The following is a 16,336-nucleotide window of genomic DNA, read 5'->3' as shown; positions in this document are numbered from 1 at the left end:
AATTTCTTCAACCAAGAGTACTGAAACCACTTTGTTTGGAAGCTAATTTAACAAGGCAAGTGGAACCAGTGTATTTGTCTTCATATTTATAAATAGTTTTATTTCATTTGTTAGCTATTTCATGAAAATACTGCTGATTGGGAAGTATGAAATTGGAGTTATTTTAAAAAAGAACAACTGTAGAATAGATTCCATTTTAAGAAATTGTGAAGCTGACTTCCTCGATACTTTTTTCTTTCAGTGAAATGGCTCATGTTTTAGTTTCTGTTCAGTGAAAAACACACCAGAATTCAGATAAAAATCCAACTATGAAAAAACAGCACTATGACTTTCTCCAAACATCTATTTCTTAGCTGAAATATATTGCCTTTCCTACAAGGAAGGCGTTCAAAGCCCTTTCTCTGAGTAAGGTGAGCTGCTCCCCCTTATGGTCTTCAGGGAAGCTGGGTTTGCATCCCTCACATCCCAAAACAATTCATTCCTTAACACACTCAGGAATACTGCAATCCAATTAGTAGCAAATCACAAAGCCCGCTAATGCCAGGATCCACAACCACCATTGTCCTTCAAAATGCTATTTATATCTCCCTTCTTCTGAACTTCAGTCTATGTAATTTTTTTTTTCAGTAAAAGCTGCTTGGGTCCTTGCATTGGAACCATTTATATCGAACTTAAGATCTCCACTTTTCCTAGATAACACTCTATACAAGCCTTGTTTGACTTGTTCTCTAATCCCCACAATATCCAAAAGTGATTTTTAAAAGGTAAATCAATAAAACATTTAGAAGATGATATAGGAAATACCCTCATGCCTCCAGGATAAGAAAATGACTTCTTCAACAGAATGTAAAAAGTACTAATATTAGGTAGAAGCTAGATGTGAGCAGTGGAAGGAACACCCCCAGGCAGAGTCCCTCGACCTTGATGTGGGGGAGGGAATGATTACAGAGACAGGAGCGGAGGGGAGACAAGAAGAGTGATAAATAGGTTACACATTAGAAACCTGGGACACAACATCCAGATCCTGCTGCTTCCAAGACCTTGGGGCTGACAGACCAAGAGCCCCAGGTGCAGAGCATGGCCCTCCATCCCACTGGAGAAAGACTGCCATGACAGTTCTGGTACAAATCTTGTCAATGGTTGAAAATGATTGGAAACAGCCTCCATTAGAAACCACCCCCTTGTGTGCCACAGCTCCTCCCAGCCCAGAAAGTCCCAATAGTGTCCAATCCCCAAACAACCTCTGGGCTGGTACCGTGTTGGAAACCTGCCTGCTCTCCCACCTTGAGAGTGTACTTCTCCTTTAATAAACTGTTTTGTGCTTGCTACTTTCCTTCTGTCTTTATTCCACTGCAGAATCCTCGCATAAATCTTTACCTAGGGAACCCAAGAACTGAGACTTCCATTCATACAATGCAGACACTCCTACTGGTAACACTAACAGCAAAGGGAAAAATTGACAAATTTGATTTCATTGAAATTAAAAATGTATGTTGATCAAAAGACACATTTAAGACAGTAAAAAGGCAAGCCACAGACTGGGAGGAGATATGGGGATACATATAACTACAAAACAATAGGAAAAATCAGCCCATTAAAAAAAATGAGGAGGAGCCTTGAAACAGCACTACACACACACACACACACACACACACACACACACACACACACAAAAGAAAAAAAGAAAAAAGAAAGAAATCCAAACAGAGTGTTAAAAGTGACAAATTTCATTAGTAATCAGGGAAGTGCAAATAAAAATGCAGTGAGATATTACTAATCACCTACTGAAAGAGTGAAAAGTCAAGATTCAGAATAACGTTTGTATAACGAAGTCTCATATACCACTGGTTGAGGCATAAACTGTTACCACCATTTTGAGAAAAATTTGGCATTGTCCACAGAAGTTGGAATATTTATTCTACGACATAGCAATCCACTCCACTCCTTTTGATATCTATCTATATCTATCTATATACACATATACACACACACACACACACACACACACACACACACGTGTTTGAGCCCCACATAGGGCTCTGTGCTGACAGCTCAGAGCCTAGAGCCTACGTGAAATCCTGTGTCTCCCTTTCTCTCTGCACCTCCCCCATCTGTGCTCTGTCTGTCTCTCTTTAAATAAACAATAAAAAAAGTGTTTTTAAATGCACTGTGGAGCAAAGAAGAAAGAGAGAATTGTATGAATTGTATTTACATGAAGTTTAAAACTCAGGCAAAACTAAACCATAAAAGGTAAGGATAGTGGTTACTTTTAGATGAGAGAATTCATTGAGACGTACAGTTACGATCTATGTAATTTTCAACGTGTTATGTTAAACTTCAGTTAATAATATATTAAAAATTATTGGTACTAGCAGTTAAAAATCGTTGGATTTCTCACAACATTTTCAGTAGAACAATTTGGCTAAAACCAGGTTTAAAGTTTTTACAGAAAATGAAAATAAGGAAGAGATAGAGATAGATAAATGTTGAAAAGAGGGGAGCAACCAGTACCAGATCACCCAAACATAAACAATGGACCAGCCTATCTATGTGCATATTAAATTTGTCTTTATTTTCACGTTAGTGAGAATCTCCACAAAGTTGCTCTACTTCCTATTATTTAAATTAACCAACCATAGTTAACCATAAACTGAATAATGAACATTTATAGCCTTATCTACAGAGACAAGAAGCATTTTCAGTTTGAGAGAGAAATGGCCAATAATGAAGCAAAAATAGTTTTGAGTTTGCATTAATATTATATAACTTAAAAATTTGTTTTTAAAATAGTAAGTATTGAAAAGTGACTTTTCATGATCAATACAGTTTATCTTAAGTTCCAATAGCAATATGTCTTCAGTATTCCTGTTCTGTTTTGCACATTCTGGGTAAGATGATTCAGCAACACTTACTGTAATTAAAAACTTAATATAAATATAGGAAATATACTCCATTATAAAAGTTAATGCAGAGGCAAATGGAACAAAATAAATTTTCATTAAAAAAAGTGATTAATAAGAACTTTGCTGTCCGTGTTCCTAAGTCTGATTTCCTCATGAGAATTAGTTTTTCAGTCTTCCATTTTGGAACTTGCTTACTTTCTTTTTATATAACACAAAGAACCATTATCATTTAATTAAAACTATGCCATTAAATAAGTGACCTTTCACTTCATAAGACTTGGTGCTAAGTTTGATTCAAATTCCAAGTTTAAAGCAGTCTTAGCTGGACGCAGAGGTATATTTGTGAGTCTCAGATTCAGGGAGCTGGCTTTAATGCAGCTGTTTGTGAATTAATGTTTTCTGCCTAAGTCATGTACTCAGACTGCACATCTTTAGGAATGGTGCCCCTTGGGAGGGATTGCTGAAACCCTAAGTCACAAATTTGATTGAGAGTATTAAATCAATCCCATGGTCACAAAGCTATCCAAAATATTTTGAAATGTTGATCAAATTTTCAATTCCATACAATCATAATTTATGAAGGTATTCTCCAAATGAAAGTCAAATCCATTTTGGAAAAATGCCAAAAGTGTAAACTTATTAACACAAACCTTTTTTTTTTTTAGTTGTTATGAGGTTAAGACTACTGGATCAAAGGACATGATAATTTTCCAAGCTATAATTATACAGTCAGGTTGCCTTCCAAAAATATGAATAGTAGGTTCTTTTCTGTGTGCTAGATTCTTTTTTATTTGGATTTTTGACCTTTTTTTTGGCATCTTGGTGGTGGTGGTGGAGAGGGAGAAAGGGAGAAAGGGAGAAAGAGAGAGAGAGCAAGGGAGAGGAGCAGAGAGATAGATAGATAGATAGAGCGAGCCTTAAGCAGGCTCCATGCTCAGCACACAGCCCAATATAAGGGTCCATCCCACAACCCTGGGATCATGACCCTAGCTGAAATCAAGAGTCAGATATTCAACTGACTGAGCCACCTAGGCACCCCTCTTTTTGGTATTTTAAATTATACTTACAATGTTAAGATGAAGCCATTGCCACAATACATTAATGTATTCATCTCTCAAACACGTGAAGCAAAGTGTCTCCAAAGCCCCCTGATAAGACTGCTACAGAGATGCTAAAATAGCCCTGATTCTTGTTCCTTCTGAAACCTGGTGAGCAAATTCTTCTAATACATTCATCTTTTATTGGTCTGTTACTTGCAACCAACAACCTCTAACTGAAATACCTCCCTACATGTAGGACATTTGCAGATAATTCACCTTTCCATTTGGACCTTAAGCCACAAAGAGTAAAGATTAATTAAGACAGACTTAAGACAAGGGAGTAGTTAAGATGCTGGAGCAGCATGGAGACCCTGAGCTTGTACTGTCCCTGAAATGCAGCTAGACCAGCACCAAATAATTTTGAACACATGGATATTGATCTGAGGATTAATGCAACAGTCTGCATAACTTGAGCCACAAAACTCAGCAGGTACACAGTGTAGAGAGGTGAACTGGGGGAGAGAAAATCCATGGAGGGTAGGGAGGTTTTTTTTTTTTACAGAGAACAGAGAAAGAAAAAGGGGAGAGTGTGGTGCACTGGGATCATGCAAGAAAATCACTCCCCCTGAAAGTAGCTGGAGAGAAAGAGAGATAAAGAGTGAAACCATTCACAGGATACTGAACTAGAAATATGTTCCCCAAGACCATTGATTGGAAGAAAGGAGAAGGTTTCAATACCACCAGGATTCTATCAACATTGGAGCACAGTGTTTGAAGTTTCAGAGTTCAGTGCCTGGGAGTGCTCTGGTGAGGAAGTAGGGAGAATCCCCAGGAGAAGACAATCCGGTCTGAGGAGTCCATGTGCCACATGGGGAGAAGCGGTTACCATGCTTGGAGTGCATTTGGTAGAGGCCATAGGGCCTCCCCACGGGCAAAGGTCCTAGTGACCCTGTGACCCTGGAGAGCAGCCATGTTTGCTGGTATTGAGACAAAGATGCCAGAGTGCAGGGAAATGTGGCACCAGCTGTGTTTTGTGATTTGCCTTATTCTTTGAACCTCTGCCACTGCACTATTACATCAATATTTTCTGTGGCAAGCAGGCACCCAGCCACTGCTCAGTGAGACCAACCCTCAGAAAGTCAGCATGGGTCCAAGCTGCAGGGGCTTCTGAAGTGTGGGGTTTTGTAACACAAGCCATCTGAGATAAAACTGTGGAGGGAGGTGATTCCTGTCAGACAAACAGCTTAGACACGGGTAGGGTAGAGGCAGGGAGTGGACAGAAGCCTAAGACAAAGGAGGGGTGCTTGATAGCAGGTCAATAAGAGTGCAAACTTCCTGTGCCAGAGACTAGGGAGCTGGGCAAAGCCATTTCTACCTACCTCTCCCCCATCCCCACACACAGGGGTCCACCCCAGTAAGCTAAGCTAGTGGAGAATGGAGCTGTTACACCAAGTCCCACCAAACTGCGCCCTCCAAGCACATCCCCCAGAAGACAAGCACAAATCACTCCACCTGCTTAGTGTACAGACTATAGAGTGTTTCATAGTTTCATGAGGGAAAACTGGATGTAACTTCATTTGGGTTTTATTCTGTTGGGTTCACTTACTTGTTTGTTTTCTTTGCTTCTATTCTTGCTTACATTGTTTTCTTTTTTCTTTCTTTCTCTTCTCTCTTTTTCTTGGATACAGAAAAAGAAAAATTTGTTTTTGTTTTTTTACTTTATCTTTTATTTTTAAAAATTTTTTACTCTATTTCATTTCTTTTATTTTATTCAATTTTATTGTTTAATTTTTCAATTTTTTCTTACTTTTTCTTTCCTTTCCATTTTTCTCTATTGTATCAAGCTTCTTTCAACAAGAAGACTGAAACACACCTAGTATCTAGCTTCCTTTATTTATTTTTTGTTTTGTTTTAAATTTTTTAATTTTATCATTTTTTTTTTTTTTTTTGCTGCATCCAAAATGACAAAATGAAGGAATTCACCCCAAAAGAAAGAACAGGAAGATATGACAGACAGGGACATAATCAACACTGATATACTAAATGTCTGAACTAGAATTTAGAACCACAATAATAAGAATACTAACTGGGTTTTAAAAAAACATAGAAAACACCTTTCTGTGGAGATCAAAGAAATAAACTCTAATCAGGTTGAAATTAAAAATGCTATAACTGAGGTGTAATCTCAAATGGATGCCACAATGGCAAGGACAGACAAAGCAGAGCAGTGAATCAGCAATATAAAAGATAAAATTATAAAGAATAATGAAGCAAAACAAAAGAGGGAAACAAAGACAAAAGATCATGGTATAAGACTTTGAGAGCTCAGTGACTTATTAAAAAGGAAGAACATCCAAAACATAGGAGTCCCAGAAGATGAAGAGAGAGAAAAATGGGCAGAAGGTTTATGTGAGCAATTAAACTGGAAAACTTTCCTATTCTGGGGAAGAACATCACAACCCAAGAAGCAGAGAACTTCCATTAGATTCAACAAAAACCTACCATCAGCAAGGCATATCAAAGTCAAATTCACAAAATACACAAACAAGGAAAGAATTATGAAAGCAGCAAGGGGAAAAAAAGTCCTTAACCTATAAAGGAAGAGAGATCAGGTTCACAGCAGATCTATCCACAGAAATTCGGCAGACCAGAAAGGAGTGGCAGTTTATATTCAACATGCTGAATTGTAAAAATATGCAGCTAAGAATTTTTTATCAAGCAAGGGTGTCATTCAAAATAGAAGAGAGTTTCCCAGACCAAACAAAACAAAACAAAGCCAACAACAACAACAACAACAAAAACTGAAGGAGTTTAAGACCACTAAACCAGCTCTGCAGGAAATTTTAAGGGGGACTCTTTGAGTATAGTAAAGATGAACAAAACAAAAAAGACCAAAAGCAATAAAGACTAGAAAGGACCAGAGAACATCACCAGAAACTCTACAGTTAACATAATGGCACCAAATTCATATATTTCAGTACTCACTCTAAATGTAAATTGACTAAATGTTCCAATCAAAAGACATGGGGTATAAGAATGGATAAGAAAACAAGACCCATCTATATGCTGCTTACAAGAGTCATTTTATTTTATTTTATTTAACCAAATATGAAAGATTTATTTTTAGAGGACTCCTCTGCAATAAAAATACCACTTGTTCGACTTGTCAGAAAATCATATTGTGTAACAAGAAAAATTGTATGGACTATCTAAAAGTCAACACTGTGGCATAACCTATTGTTTTATTTATTTATTTATTTTGGATTTTTTTTATTAATATGAAATTTATTGTCAAATTGGTTTCCATACAACACCCAGTGCTCATCCCAACAGGTGCCCTCCTCAATGCCCATCACCCATCCTCCCCTCCCTCCCATCCCCATCAACCCTCAGTTTATTCTCAGTTTTTAAGAGCCTACAAGAGACTCATTTTTTACCTAAAGACACCTGCGGATTGAAAGTAAGGGGATGGAGAATCATCTATCATGCTAATGGTCATCAAAAGAAAGGTGGAGTAACCACACTTATATCAAACAAACTAGATTCTAAAATAAAGACTGTAACAAGAGATGAAAAAGGGCATTATATCATAATTAAGGGATCTATCCACCAAGGAGATCTAAAAATTATGAATATTTATGCTCCCAATGAAGAGAAACCAAATATATAAATCAATTAATCACAAACATAAAGAAACTCATTGATCATAATACCATAATAATAGGGAACTTTAACACCCCACTTAAAACAATGGGCAGATCATCTAAACAGCAAATCAACAAGGAAACAATGGCTTTGAATGACATACTGGGCCAGATGGACTTAACAGATATATTCAGAACATTTTATCCTACAGCAAAAGAATACACATTCTCCTCGAGTGTACATGGGACATTCTCCAGAATAGATCACATACTGGGTCACAAATCAGCTTTCAACAAGTACAAAAAGGTCGAGATCACACCTTGCATATTTTCAGACCACAATGTTATGAAACTCGAAATCAACCACAAGAAAAAATCTGGAAAGACTATGAATACTTGGAGGTTAAAGAACATCCTACTAAAGAATGAATGGGTTAACCAAGAAATTAAAAAGTACATAGAAGTCAATAAAAATGAAAACACAACAGCCCGGAACCTCTGGAATGCCACAAATGTGGTCATAAGAGGGAAGTAAACAGCAATCCAGGCTTTCCTAAAGAAGGAAGAAAGGTCTCAAATACACAACCTAATCTTACACCTAAGAGAGCTGGAAAAAGAACAGTAAATAAAGCCCAAAACCAGCAGATGAAGGGAAATAATAAAAATTAGAGCAGAAATCAATGATATCAGAAAACAAAACAAAACAAAAAATAGTAGAACAGATCAAAAAAACCGGGAACTGGTTCTTTGAAAGAATTAACAAAACTGATAAACCCCTAGTCAGACTGAACAAAACGAAAAAGGAAAGGACCCAACTAAAATTATGAATGAAAGAGGAGAGATCACAGCCAACACTGCAGAAATACTAATAATAGTAAAAGACTATTATGAGCAATTATATGCCAACAAATTGGGCAATCTGGAAGAAATGGACAAATTCCTAGAAACATATAAAATACCAAAAATGAATCAGAAAGAAATAGAAGTAGAAAAGAAATGGAAAATTTGAACAGACACATAACCAGTAAAGAAATTGAATCAGTAAACAAAAATCTCCCAAAAAGACAAGAGTCCAGGGCCGGATGGCTTTCCAGGGGAGTGCTACCAAACATTTAAAGAAGAGTTAACACCCATTCTTTTTGAAGCTGTTCCAAAAAACAGAAATGAAAGAACCATTCTATGAAGCCAGCATTACCTTGATTCCAAAATCAGACAAAGATCTCACTAAAAAGAACTACAGACCAATTTCCCTGATGAACATGGATGAAAAAAATTCTTAAAAAAAAATTTTTTTTAATGTTTATTTATTTTTGACAGAGAGAGACAGAGCATGAGTGGGGGAGGGATGGAGAGAGAGAGGGAGAGACACAGAATCTGAAGCAGGCTCCAGGCTCCGAGCTCCAAGCTGTCAGCACAAAGCCCGATGTGGGGCTTGAACTCACAGACTGCGAGATCATGACCTGAGCTGAAGTCGGACACTCAACCGACTGAGCCACCCAGGCACCCCTGGATGAAAAAATTCTAAACAAGATACTAGCAAACCGGATCCAACAACATATTAAAAGAATCATTCACCACAATCAAGTGGGATTTATTCCTGGGATGCAGACCTTGTTCAACATCCACAAATCAATCAATATGATATATCACATTAATAAAAGAAAAGATCAGAACCACATGATCCTCTCAACAGATGTAGAAAAGGAATTTGACAAAATACAGCACCCTTTCTTGATAAAAACCCTCAAGAAAGTAAGGATAGAAGGAACATACCTCAACATACCTCAATATCTCATATATGAAGACCCATAGCTAATATCCTCAATGGGGAAAAACTGAGAGCTTTCCCCCTAAGGTCAGGAACACACCAGGGATGTCCACTCTTACCACTGTCCACTGCTATTTAACATAGGGTTGAAAGTCTTAGCCTCAGCAATCATACAACAAAAAGAAATAAAAGGCACCAAAATGTACAAGGAAGAAGTCAAACTTATACTCTTCGTGGATGGTATGTTACTCTATGTGGATAACCTAAAAGATTCCACCAAAAAAACTCCTAGAACAGATACAAGAATTCAGCCAAGTCACAGTATATAAAATCAATATACAGAAATCAGTTGGCTTTCCATACACCAATAATGAAGCAAATGAAAGAGAAAACAAGGAATTGATCCCATTTACAATTGCACCAAAAACCATAAAATACCAGGAATAAACCTAACTAAAGAGGTGAAAAATCTAAACACTGAAAACTATAGAAAGCTTATGAAAGAAATCGAAGACACAAAAAAATGGAAAAACATTCCAAACTCTTAGATTAGAAGAACTATTGTCAAAATGTCGATACTACCCAAAGGAATCTACATATTCAATGCAATCCCTATCTATCAAAATAACACCAGCATTCTTCACAGAGCTAAAACAAACAATTCTAAAATCTGTATGGAACCAGAAAAGACCCCAAATAGCCAAAACAATCCTGAAAAAGAAAACCAAAGCTGGAAGCACCACAATTCTGGACTTCAATATGTATTACAAAGCTATAAACAAGACAGTATGGTACTGGCACAAAAACAGACACTTAGATCAATGGAACAGAAAAGAGAACCCAGAAATGGACACACAAATATATGGCTAACTAATCTTTGACAATCAGCAAAACTAAAAGGCAACTGATGGAATGGGAGAAGATATTTGCAAATGACATATCAGATAAAGGGTTTAGTATCCAAAATCTATAAAGAACTTATCAAACTCAACACTCCCCCCAAAAAAAATCCAGTAGAGAAATGGGTAAAAGACATAGGCACTTTTCCAAAGAAGACATTCAGATGGCTAACAAACACAGAAAAGATGCTCAACATCAGTCATTATCAGGGAAATACAAGTCAAAACCACAATGAGATACCACCTCACACCTGTCAGAATGGCTAAAATTAACAACTCAGGCAACAACAGATGTTGGTGAGGATGTGGAGAATAAGGGACCCTTTTGCACTGCTGGTGGCAATGCAAACTGGTGCAGCCACTCTGGAAAACAGTATGGAGATTCCTTAAAAAGTTAAAAATAGAACTACCCTATGACCTGACAATAGCACCACTAGGTATTTATCCAAAGGATACACGTGTGCTGATTTGAAGGGGCACATGCACCCCAATGTTTACAGCAGCACTGTCAACAATAGCAAAGTATGGAAAGAGCCCAAATGTCCATCAACTGATGAATGGATAAAGAAGATATGGTGTATGTATACACACACACACACACACACACACACACACACACACACACACACTGGAATATTACTCAGCCACTAAAAAGAATGAAATCTTGCCATTTACAACAATGTGGATGGAACTAAAGTGTATTATGCTAAGCGAAATAAGTCAGAGAAAGACAAATATGTGATTTCACTCAAATGTGGAATTTAAGAAACAAAACAGAAGAATATAGCAGAAGGGAAGCAAAATTAAGATAAAAACAGAGAGGGAGACAAACCATAAGAGACTCTTAAATACAAAGAACAAACTCAGGGTTGCTGGCAGGGTGCTGGATGGGGGTATGGGCTAAATGGGTGATGGACATTAAGGAGGGCACTTGTTAAACTCAGCACTGGGTGTTAAATGTAAGTGATGAGTCACTAAATTCTATTCCTGAAATCATTATTACACTATATGTTAACTAACTTGGATTTAAATTAAAAAAAAAAAAAGACAGATGTAAGAGAAGTGTGAGTAAGTAAATATTTGGCTATGTTATTCCATTTCTTTGAAGACTTGACTAAGTAGGGATGAATGGACTTGCAGAGTAATATCCTCAAAGAAACTGGCATTTCTGATCCAGATGTATAAAGGCTGGGAGGAGGTAATACTAAAAATAATAAATAAGTAAGTAAGTAAGTAAGTAAGTAAGTAAGTAAGGATTTGGATTGTCTGAACATGAAAGAGATTGGGGCACTCCTTGAGTATAAAAGTAGTTCAAACATGATAAAAACAAATTAGTGTTTTATAGAGTAGGCACTAAAAGAATACAATCTGTCATCTTAAAAGGGACAAAATTTCAGAATGATCAAGGCAAATAGTATAGTAGAAATTTTCATTAGAGAAATAATTCAATAATTTTTCTGTTTTCTCAGTAATAGTACCTTTTTGGTCTCCCGTTGGCAATTATTTATCTTTATATATTTAAAGATTCATCATCATTTATTTGAAAATAAAAATAGATTTGACTATTGTTAAGCAGAAACAGCCCCAAAATGGAGTCACTCGCTAAACCCCACCTTCATACCTAACTTAATTGCAGTTTCAGCCTGTCCCAGGAGTGGAATTTGAAACCAATCAGTGTGGAATTTCCTGATCAGCATTTGGGAGATAATCTGCTTGATAAGACCTCCTACCCTTTCCCCTAAGGGAAGGTGACCTTGCCTGAAACAATTCTGTCTTTTCTTTTGTTAGTAACTTTCTTGTCCTGCCCCATTTCTGCCTATAGAAGACTTCCATTTTTAGGTGCTTCTGGGAGCACCCTTCTGTTTGTTAAATGGAATGTTGCCTGATTCATGAATTGGTGAATAAATCCAAATAGGTCTTTAACTTCACTAGGTTGGTATTTGTTCATTAACATTGCACATCGATAATATGAAAAAGAAAGAAAAAGGTTAGAATATTTATGGAGGCTAAACTCACAGAGAATCTAGAGTCTTTGAGGCATGTTACCCCATTCCAAGGTGCTTTCTCCACACCAGCCCCTTGCTTAAATCCTTTCATGACCTCCCATTGCTCTCGTAATAAAACCCTAAATTCCAAGACCTTGATATGGTCTGGCCCCTGTCTGCATCTCTAGGTTCACATCACACCATCCCTGTCTGACCCTCTACACTCCAACCATGCTGTTTTCTCTCAGATCCTCAATCATCTTGCTCCCTCTAACCACAGTACCTTTATATATGCTCTCCTCCTTCCCAAGATCATCCTTCCTCCACATTACAATGCCCCATTCCCAAATTAACTTAGCATAGACATTATTGCTCAGGGAAGGCTTACCTGCTCCAGCAACCAGGATAAACTCTTTAGCTCCTCACCCTCATATCACTGTACTCAATCAGGCTGTAAGTATACAATTATTTTTGTAATTATTTGATTTCAATTCTTTTCTACTAGACTGTAAGCCACATGAGAGGAGGGACTGCATCTGGTTTTACCTGCCCTTTTATCCCCTGCAACTAAAGCTAGCTGTGGTATAATGACTTGACAAATTAAGGAAGGAACCAGTTCCCTTGGTACCAATGTCAGGAGCAGAATCCTGGGCTGGCGACTGGAAGTTTGAGTTTGTCTAACTTGCTCCTTTTTCCTGATACCCAGATATGGGGCTGAGAGAAATATGTGCAGGGCAGCCTTCCATGGGTTTGTAGTTCTGCAAAGATCTACAGGACCTGACATAGGTGTAGGTAGTGATGAGGGACCATAAGGCAAACCGAGGGCAAAGCACAAGCTAGCAAACCATCCCCTCACTCCCAGGTGGGATCTGTGTGAAATTCCTCAGGCACTCCTGGCTGCCCAAGAACAAAGGAAAGGACAGAAAACAAATGGTTAAACTGATGGTCTCCATCAGTTTACAAGTATCTCATCCATGGCCTAATCTCCAGGAACTCCCTACTGTCTTAATGATAATGCTTTGCTAGAGGGAAAATTTTAGCTTGACAATAGCTAGACCTCCAGAAATCTGGGAGTCTTCTTTAGCACATGGAAATCTCTTTAAGAAACTTGAATTTATCTCCTTCCATAGTATATAACCAGTCACTCTTCACAACCCCAGTGCAGCTCTTTCTGCCCACAGGTCCTGTTCCAGTGCTTTAATAAAGTCACCTTTTTTGGACCAAATATGTCTCAGGAATTCTTTCTTAGCCATTGGCTCTGGACCTCCATCACTCCAAAACCCCATTAGGTAGCATTCCATGCAGCCCTCTCTCCTCACAGGATTTAAGCAGATCCAGAGTGTTTGTTGGTAACATGTAGATGACCTTGAATTATTGCTTCTCATCTCTCAGAGAAAGCATTGATGGGCTAACAGGTACAAATAGAACATGCTTTGAACCTCTCTAGTGACACTGGAAGAAGGAAGGTGATGAGAAGCACTGTTTTGACATGCTTCTGTTTTCTAATTTCTTTAGGTTCAAGATCAAACATCTAAAAATATGACTACAGAACATGTACCCCAATGTTTACAACAGTACTTTCAACAATAGCCAAATTATCCAAAGAGCCTAAATGTCCATTAGCTGATGAATGGATAAAGAAGATGTGGTTTATATATACAATGGAATACTACTTGACCATGAGAAAGAATGAAATCCTGCCATTTGCATCAATGTGGAGGGAACTGGAAGGTATTATGCCAAGTGAAATAAGTCAGTCAGAGAAAGACATATATATGTTTTCACTCATATGTGGACCTTGAGAAACTTAACAGAAGACCATGGGGGAAGGGAAGGGAAAAATAGTTACACAGAGGGAGGGAGGGAGGCAAACCATAAGAGACTCTTAAATACAGAGAACAAACTGATGGTTGATGGGTGGTGGGGGAGAGGGGGAAATAGGTGATGGACATTGATGAGAGCACTTGTTGGGATGAACACTGGGTGTTGTATTTAAGCAATGAACCATGGGAATCTACCCCAAAACCCAAGAGCATGCTTTACACCCTGAATGTTAGCCAATTTGATAATAAATTATATTTAAAAAAAAAACCAAGTTAAAACAATAAAATAAAATGCATATGCTTTCATATATATACACATATATATGTGTGTGTGTATGTATATACATATGTATTTATGTGTGTGTGTGTATGTGTGTGTGTGTATATATATATATGTATATATGTATATGTGTGTGTGTGTGTGTGTGTGTGTGTGTGTGTGTGTATAGAATAGGTACAGAGACTGGTTCTAAGCAGGCCACCAAGAGCAAAGAAGACCACCAGTTTAAGGATGCATAAGTACCTTCTTTATCATAAAAAAATTGGATTAGCAAATGGAAAGGAACAGAAGTGGAATGAAAAATGCTTGTTTTAAAAATAATAATGCACAATTTCCAGGCTGGGGAACATGTGGGGATTTGGGAGTGTGGCACACCTGGAGAGGGCATGTAAGCTCCATGCCCTTTCCCCCTGCGTCACCCTATGCATCTCTTCCACGTGGCTGTTCCTGACTTCTATCCTTTTCTAATAAGCCAGAGATCTATCTTTTATGCTCTTGAATGCCTCAAAGTTGAAGAAGTCTAAGTTCATCTTGTACATGACAGAACTGAGCCTTCTAGGATATTTTCATATCCCTAAGAAAATTTACATCTGTCAGATTCCAGAAATTCAAGCTACATTGACTCAGTCTCAAGAAGACATCTTCTTCACGGATATGACTGATAATAAAAAAGCAGTTGCCATACCATTTTACATCACCACCAGCAGTTTATGGGTGGATCATTTCTCTGCACCATTACCAACATTTGGCAGTGATTCCTCATTGCCCACCTTCCCGTCCACACTCCTGCCCACTGCCATCCACAAGTGACATACCTCTACCCCAGAAGAATCCACAATGCTTACATGATCTACCCACTCAGACATGAAGTGAGACCAGGGCCTGCAGGATGCACAGGTCTCCATGGCTCTGGAGGAGACCAGTCGTTCTTCCCATCCTCGAAAGCTTCACAATTTGCAGGAAGCTCCTGATATTAGTGTAACTAGGACTCCTGAGAATCCTCAGACTTTCTGCTCATCTTCCAATGCCACCACAGCCACCTCATCAAGCAAATCAGGTGTGGGATCCAATAACCAAGAAGAACTAAGATAGCGCTTCACAGTCTGGGCCAGCCTCCAAGAATGCACCATAGATGAGAATGATACCCAGGTATCAAATGAAAGAACCAATGACAAAGGCAGATACATTGAAGATTATCATCAAAGAGTATGAAGACTGCTTCACCGAGATCCTCCCGGGAGCCTCTGAGCACATGGAGGTGAGCTTTGGCCTTGCTGTGAAGAAAGTGGATCCCATCAACTTCTCCTATGACCTCCTCATCAAACTGGGCCTCATATATGATGCGGTTCCTAATGGTGAACAGGGCATGCCCAAGCCCAGCATCCTGGTACTTATCCTGGGTATGATCTTTGTGAAGGGCAACTGTGCCACTGAAGAAAATCTAGGAAGTTTTTAATTTGATATAGATGTATTCTGGAAGGAAGCACTTTGTCTTTAGGGAGCCCAGGAAGCTCATCACTGAAGATGTCATGAAGGAAAAGTACCAGGAATAACAACAGGTGTTTCTATAGTGATCCTACACAATTTGAATTCCTCTGGGGCCTAAGGGCCCACAACGAAACCACCAAGGTCAAAGTCCTCGAGTTTCTGGCCAGGATTCATGGGACTGATGCAAGTTCTTTCCCATGTCAATATGAGCAGGCTTTGCAAGATGAAGAATAGAAAGTCTGAGCCAGAATTTCAGCCAGGCCTGTCTCTACATCTGTGGCCACTGCACATTCTAGTGCCAAGACTAGTCATTGCTCTTGCCCCCAGTGAAGCCTGAGGCAGATTCTCCACTTCATTTGAAAAGGTCAGTTAGTGATCATAGAATTTAGGTCTGAGGTAGGGCAGAAAGGAACACAGTACATAGCCCTATATCTCCTATTTGAAATGTGTAAATTGAAATTTTTTTGGGGGGGGGGGCGCCTGGGTGGCGCAGTCGGTTAAGCGTC

The 16,336-nt window shown here is 38.4% G+C and overlaps 1 pseudogene; it reads left to right on the top strand.

Moving 5' to 3' along the window:
• Positions 1-1,109: 1,109 nt before the first annotated feature.
• On the top strand, positions 1,110-16,064 carry LOC125930452 (melanoma-associated antigen B16-like; annotated as a pseudogene).
• The last annotated feature ends 272 nt before the right edge of the window (positions 16,065-16,336 follow it).

Source organism: Panthera uncia, chromosome A2 (genome assembly GCF_023721935.1).
Source record: "Panthera uncia isolate 11264 chromosome A2, Puncia_PCG_1.0, whole genome shotgun sequence".
Lineage (NCBI taxonomy): Eukaryota > Metazoa > Chordata > Mammalia > Carnivora > Felidae > Panthera > Panthera uncia.
The sequence above is the reverse complement of the archived record's forward strand: the minus strand, read 5'-3'. Positions and strand labels throughout refer to the sequence as shown.